The sequence below is a fragment of the Phalangium opilio genome, unplaced genomic scaffold, assembly GCF_054372755.1.
Source record: "Phalangium opilio isolate 3A_F unplaced genomic scaffold, DU_Popi_V2 ptg000014l_1, whole genome shotgun sequence".
Lineage (NCBI taxonomy): Eukaryota > Metazoa > Arthropoda > Arachnida > Opiliones > Phalangiidae > Phalangium > Phalangium opilio.
This window is the reverse complement of record NW_028324149.1, coordinates 3,680,812-3,688,482: the sequence shown is the minus strand read 5'-3', so window position 1 is coordinate 3,688,482 and position 7,671 is coordinate 3,680,812. Positions and strand designations below refer to the sequence as shown.

Here is a 7,671-nt window from a genome sequence, read left to right as displayed (position 1 = left end):
CATTCAGTGGTGATTTTTATTTACGCTTTAAAAAAGGATAGGGATTCATTGGTGATTTAAAATGGATGGGGATTAATGGTTGCGTCTGGATTACGAGTAAACATCGAGGGGCTACTCACTAAAAACTTGTTAGCGATTTTAAACGGGATTGGGATTGTGGGTAACTTAGGGGCTACGTGTTGTTATTATTTTACTAGTTATGAACGGATAATTAAGAATTCACACATTTGACGCTAGGGGAGCTTCAAACGTAGTTACGTATTTACTGACATCTAAAACATGATAAAATTCTGCTAGACATTCGTGTAAGCAATAGATCGTTCATAAATTGCCGCTAGGGGCGCTGTGTACGTAGTTACGTATTTACTGACATCTAAAACATGATAAAATTCTGCTAGACATTCGTGTAAGCAATAGATAGTTCATAAATTGCCGCTAGGGGCGCTGTATACGTAGTTACGTATTTACTGACATCTAATACATGAAGAAATTTGCCGCCAGGGGCGCTGTCTTCAATATTATATAGGCCTAACGGTGTGTTCTCTTATTTGAAATAGCGCCCACGTCACACTTCGAAGCGCCCCCAACGACGGAATTTATTTTAAAACTCGGACGCCACTTGTCCAGTTTCCTTTTCTCTCTGCGCCGGCGACCAGTCAACATCGTTCCTTGATCAGCTCCTCGTAATGCTGACTTTCGAAGGCAATATTGGATGGAAAGCCACGTTTTACGCGATGTTGGGACGTGACTCTAAGCTCTCCGCCATTGAATGTCCATTAGAAAGTTGAAATGAACGCGAAAGGTTAAGCCTAGTACGGTATGTAAGTCTTTCAATAATCCAAAGCCATCCAGCTAGCATATTATTATTTAATTTAATTTTTGAGTTTAAATTATTTAGGTAGAGTTAATTGTTAGTTAATTATGTTTATTTATTGAAAATTAACTACAATATGAAGAAATTTCCAGACTCGAGGTCAGTTAGACAAGGCTTAATGTAGAACATCTTAAATTAAGTAATTTACTCATTTAGGGGAAATTGAATTCCTTATCTTTTTTAAATAATAAACCTCGACTGTTAGCAAATTAGGTCTCATTTAACGGCGCGAAACCATATTACCTAAAATCAAAAGTAAATAGATATCAAAAAGTTAATAGCTTTAAGTCAATCATACCTTCCCGCCTGCATGCTATGTAAAATGAGTATCGAGTATCACGTGGCTTGCTTGTAACCAATAGGATGTTCGCATGACGTCATAGAAGCGACAAGAGATATTGGAAAGCAGTTCAAATTACTGAGCATCATGGGAGTAAATTTAGGGCAATATCATTGGTAGCCGTAGTAGTGCGGGTAATTGCTGAATTATGGTAAATTATATTAAAATACTAAAGTCTAAAACTGTAATTAGTTTCATAATGCCGCGTAAAAAACGATTGTAGTTTCGCCTTCGGTATCGACCCAGTGCAATTTTTATCTGAAACCTACTAATAATACCATAATACTGCATACTCTTCCATCATGTTGCAAACAAAAGTTTTCAAACGTCCTTGGCTCTCCCAACATTGTAGTATTGTTTTACGTTCATCTTTTTGTTTCACGAATTCGTCATAATCATATTCCTTATCCATTTTTCATTTTACTATTTTATCACATTCATAGGCAATCACATGTAGTCTTCACAGATTTTGTACTAGGCCTAGGCTATACTGTCACAGAATCACAGCAGACAGCTGATTGAAATTACCTTTAGAACGCATGCGCGTCGATTAAACCTTCAACAACCCGCACTACTTTGTCTGAGCGGCGCGACACTAGATACGTTAGGTACATGTCAAGTGGTTCGCTAGGTGCTACGCCATTTGTGCGCTGCCGCGGAATAGGAGCGGGAATCTCAGCTTTCATAACGCGCCCATGCCGGGGAGATATTAACTTCTTGTTTACAATCTATTTACTTCTGCTAAAATGAGTAACGTATGGTTTAACGGGGCCAGATTAAGTTGCACTAGGCTAGACTAAACCTTTTATAAAAATTTATCCGGGCCTGGCACTAATCTCTAAGTTTTTTACTTTATGCCGTCGTTTTAATTTAAATTAACGAGGGTATTTTTGAATTATTACGCGTAAATTATAGATTTGAGATTCTAAAATTTCCTTCGTGGCAGTATTTAATTATTTTAGATAATGAACCACGGTCTATTTAATAAATTAAATGGTTTAAATTAGGGTTAACTGTTAATAAATTATCATTAATTATGCAAATTAAGTCAATTTAAAAATTTTAAATTGAGCCACGAACGCGAAGTTAAGGCTTGAGATTTTTAATTTATATTTACGGGAATATTTTACGTAGTTTTTTTCTTAAATTATTTTAATCTATGGTATTGTTTCCGTGAGTTATTACTTATTATTTTGTTAGGACCTTAAGTAGCCGTTTAATTCTGATATGGAAGTTGCTTAATATTTAGTGCAATTCTTACATTCTATTTATGGGAATATTTTACTTGGTTTTTTCTTAAATTATTATTTTGCTAGGACCTTAAAGTAGCCCTTTAATTCTGATTTCGCTTAATATTTAGTGTGATTTTTAAATTTTGTTTTTGGGAATATTTTACAAAGTTTTTCTTCGATAATTTACGGAAACAAAACCATAGATTAAAATAATTTTTTGTTAGGACCCCTCTAATTCTTATTAATATTTGTTATCGATATTTGTTATTAATATATTTTCATTTTTAGACGCGATGACGTTCTTGGATATTCTGTTGTTGGTCATTCGGAGACTTTTCCTAGCAGATGATTTCAACCTTTGTTAGAGACGCTCATTCCAGATGACATCTTAGATGGACTTGCGATTGTGACCTCGCAATCATTCTCTACAAAGATGCGATGAACATCACCGAATCTAGAAAATTCAAATTTTTATTAGAATTATATTTGCAACTACTTAGTTTCTTTTTACGCGTTGAAAGTTTAATTTACGTCACACTTTAAATTATTTTTGTTTAAAATTTTTGTAAACACCCTATTTTTTTACTTTTTATTCAATAAATTTTGTCTTAAACCACTTTTTTTGTTTTCTTTGAAATTATTTGATTATGAGGGAAGGTTTGAATTCTTTAGCTCTAAACAGCCTATTTTTTGAGGACCCTCTTTTTTGAGGACCCTCTTTTAAGCTTCTTTTAGCTTATATGAAAAAATGAAAAGCTCATTATTTTAAAAAGGGAAAAAGTAAGCTTAAATTGTTTTAAAAAGTAAAAAAAAGCCTAAAAAGGGCCTCAAAATATCACCCCAAGTCCAGACCCTAAAAAATTCAGGCCATTCCTCTTATCCAAACTATTTCAAGAAAACAAATAACGTGACCAAAGGTAAAATTTTTTTATTGATAAAAAAACAATTGAGGTGTTTACAAAAATTTTCTACAAAAAAATATTTAAAGCGTTCCATAAATTAAAATTTGACCACGTAAAATTAAAAGGGGTAGGCTAGTTACCGATTAAATTTCAGAATAAAATTAAGTTAATTATCGGAAAAACTTCACGGTCCAATCAGTTTGAAGGCCTGTGTTTCGAAAGTCCAAGAAAGATGTCATCTGGAATGAGGGTCCTTAACATCGGATGAACTTCCAAGTCTACTTGAAAACGTCTCTGAATGACCAGCAACAGCTTATCCAAGAAAATCATTCGCGTCTAAATATTAAAGTAAATTAATTACAAATATTAAGGCAATGCCTAATTTTAAAATAAGTGCTACTTTAAGCCTCACAAAATAATATTTTACCGAAATAATCCCATATATTTAAATAATTAGCGAAATACTGGCGATATATTGCTAAGAAATTTTCTTTAATAATCTAAGCTAAATTTCTTAAGCCTTGTTCAAATGTCTTAACCTCGTGGTCGTGGTTTATTATTTTTAATTCATAATTATTATTTAATAGACTGAATTTACGTAAATAAGAATAATTAGCTGCCTGTTTCATTAAAACCACTTAATTTATTAAAACAATAAGCTATTTATTATTAAAAGGCTTACATTTGCTGCGCATTAAGAAGTTTGTTCCTTTCCAACATGGCCTTGCTAAATTGATTCCAAAAGAACATTCAATGGCGGAAAAGAGCTCTAGATTCTGGGTTTATTCCTTGACGGCGAAAAGAAAAATGGCGATCGTCGGCGAAAGGTCTGATTTCCAAGAGCTGGGCAGGAAACGATCTTGACTCCACGATGCCAATCGAAGAAAGAAATTTCGGCCGGTTACTCAAGAACAAAGTTCTCTCCCACAAGATTTACGCCCTCAAGACGTTAAAAGCAGACGACACTAATTGGAGTAATACCGTTTTTCCGTTGGCCTATTCCATGGAGTAATTTTCTTGGAGCGAGAAGGAAAGTTTATTTAAAATTACATAAAATTTGGTGTCTCCTGCAATATTGCTCCATACCTTCCATTGTCCTTTTCCATGGAGTAATTTTCTTGGAGCGAGAAGGAAAGTTTCTTTAAAATTACATAAAATTTGGTGTCTCCTGCAATATTGCTCCACATTGTCTATTTCCATGGAGTAATTTTCTTGGAGCGAGAAGGAAACTTTCTTTAAAATTCCTTAAAATTTGGTGTCTCCTACAATATTGCTCCATAGCTTCCATTGTTCTTTTCCATGGAGTAATTTCCTTCTCGCTCCAAGAAAATTACTCCATGGAATAGGCCAACGGAAAAACGGTACTACTCCTTGGTTGAATTTACACTAATTAGTGTCGTCTGCTTTTAACGCTTTGAGAGTGTAAATCTTGCGGGAGAGACCTTTGTTCTGGAGTAACCGACCGAAATTTCTTTCTTCGATTGGCATCGTGGAGTCAAGATCGTTTCCTGCCCAGCTCTTGGAAATCAGACCTTTCGCCGACGATCGCCATTTTTCTTTTCGCCGTCAAGGAATAAACCCAGAATCTAGAGCTCTTTTCCGCCATTGAATGTTCTTTTGGAATCAATTTAGCAAGGCCATGTTGGAAAGGAAGAAACTTCTTAATGCGCAGCAAATGTAAGCCTTTTAATAATAAATAGCTTATTGTTTTAATAAATTAAGTGTTTTTAATGAAACAGGCAGCTAATTATTCTTATTTACGTAAATTCAGTCTATTAAATAATAATTATGAAATAAAAATAAATAAACCACGATCACGAGGTTAAGACATTTAAACAAGGCTTAAGAAATTTAGCTTAGATTATTAAAGAAAATTTCTTAGCAATATATCGCCAGTATTTCGCTAATTATTTAAATATATGGGATTATTTCGGTAAAATATTATTTTGTGAGGCTTAAAGTAGCACTTATTTTAAAATTAGGCATTGCCTTAATATTTGTAATTAATTTATTTTAATATTTAGACGCGAATGATTTCTTGGATAAGCTGTTGCTGGTCATTCAGAGACGTTTACAAGTAGACTTGGAAGTTCATCCGATGTTAAGGACCCTCATTCCAGATGACATCTTTCTTGGACTTTCGAAACACAGGCCTTCAAACTGATTGGACCGTGAAGTTTTTCCGATAATTAACTTAATTTTATTCTGAAATTTAATCGGTAACTAGCCTACCCCTTTTAATTTTACGTGGTCAAATTTTAATTTATGGAACGCTTTAAATATTTTTTTGTAGAAAATTTTTGCAAACACCTCAATTGTTTTTTTCTCAATAAAAAAATTTTACCTTTAGTCACGTTATTTGTTTTCTTGAAATAGTTTGGATAAGAGGCAAGGCTTGAATTTTTTAGGGTCTGGACTTAGGGTGATATTTTGAGGCCCTTTTTAGGCTTTTACTTTTTAAAACATTGCTTACTTTCTCCCTTTTTAAAATAATGAGCTTTTCATTTTTTCATATAAGCTAAAAGAAGCCTAAAAGAGGGTCCTCAAAAAATAGGCTATCTGTTTAGAGCTAAAAAATTCAAACCTTCCCTCATAATCAAATAATTTCAAAGAAAACAAAAATGGTTTAATACAAAATTTATTGAATAAAAAGTAAAAAAATAGGGTGTTTACAAAAATTTTAAACAAAAAATAATTTAAAGTGTGACGTAAATTAAAGTTTGAACGCGTAAAAACAAACTAAGTAGTTGCAAATATAATTTTAATAAAAATTTGAATTTTCTAGATTCGGTGATGTTCATCGCATCTTTGTAGAGAATGATTGCGAGGTCACAATCGCAAGTCCAAGGAAGATGTCATCTGGAATGAGCGGCTCTAACAAAGGTTGAAATCATCTGCTAGGAAAAGTTTCCGAATGACCAACAACAGAATATCCAAGAACGTCATCGCGTCTAAAAATGAAAATATATTAATAACAAATATCGATAACAAATATTAATAAGAATTAGAGGGGTCCTAACAAAAAATTATTTTAATCTATGGTTTTGTTTCCGTAAATTATCGAAGAAAAACTTTGTAAAATATTCCCAAAAACAAAATTTAAAAATCACACTAAATATTAAGCGAAATCAGAATTAAAGGGCTACTTTAAGGTCCTAGCAAAATAATAATTTAAGAAAAAACCAAGTAAAATATTCCCATAAATAGAATGTAAGAATTGCACTAAATATTAAGCAACTTCCATATCAGAATTAAACGGCTACTTAAGGTCCTAACAAAATAATAAGTAATAACTCACGGAAACAATACCATAGATTAAAATAATTCAAGAAAAAAACTACGTAAAATATTCCCGTAAATATAAATTAAAAATCTCAAGCCTTAACTTCGCGTTCGTGGCTCAATTTAAAATTATTAAATTGACTTAATTTGCATAATTAATGATAATTTATTAACAGTTAACCCTAATTTAAACCATTTAATTTATTAAATAGACCGTGGTTCATTATCTAAAATAATTAAATACTGCCACGAAGGAAATTTTAGAATCTCAAATCTATAATTTACGCGTAATAATTCAAAAATACCCTCATTAATTTAAATTAAAACGACGGCATAAAGTAAAAAACTTAGAGATTAGTGCCAGGCCCGGATAAATTTTTATAAAAGGTTTAGTCTAGCCTAGTGCAACTTAATCTGGCCCCGTTAAACCATACGTTACTCATTTTAGGTAATATGGTTTCGCGCCGTTAAATGAGACCTAATTTGCTAACAGTCGAGGTTTATTATTTAAAAAAGATAAGGAATTCAATTTCCCCTAAATGAGTAAATTACTAAATTTAAGATGTTCTAAATTAAGCCTTGTCTAACTGACCTCGAGTCTGGAAATTTCTTCATATTGTAGTTAATTTTCAATAAATAAACATAATTAACTAACAATTAACTCTACCTAAATAATTTAAACTCAAAAATTAAATTAAATAATAATATGCTAGCTGGATGGCTTTGGATTATTGAAAGACTTACATACCGTACTAGGCTTAACCTTTCGCGTTCATTTCAACGTTCTAATGGACATTCAATGGCGGAGAGCTTAGAGTCACGTCCCAACATCGCGTAAAACGTGGCTTTCCATCCAATATTGCCTTCGAAAGTCAGCATTACGAGGAGCTGATCAAGGAACGATGTTGACTGGTCGCCGGCGCAGAGAGAAAAGGAAACTGGACAAGTGGCGTCCGAGTTTTAAAATAAATTCCGTCGTTGGGGGCGCTTCGAAGTGTGACGTGGGCGCTATTTCAAATAAGAGAACACACCGTTAGGCCT

At 33.0% G+C, this 7,671-nt stretch overlaps 2 long non-coding RNA genes across 2 annotated transcripts; both read left to right on the top strand.

Annotated features, from left to right (window-relative positions):
- The first annotated feature begins 676 nt into the window (after positions 1–676).
- Positions 677–3,062, top strand: LOC149705146 (uncharacterized). Its single transcript, XR_016381548.1, has 2 exons — positions 677–817; positions 2,735–3,062. It is a non-coding gene; the product is annotated as an uncharacterized LOC149705146 (long non-coding RNA).
- Positions 3,063–4,759: 1,697 nt separating this feature from the next.
- On the top strand, positions 4,760–7,287 carry LOC149705145 (uncharacterized). Its single transcript, XR_016381545.1, has 3 exons — positions 4,760–5,025; positions 5,373–5,567; positions 6,134–7,287. It is a non-coding gene; the product is annotated as an uncharacterized LOC149705145 (long non-coding RNA).
- Positions 7,288–7,671: the final 384 nt, after the last annotated feature.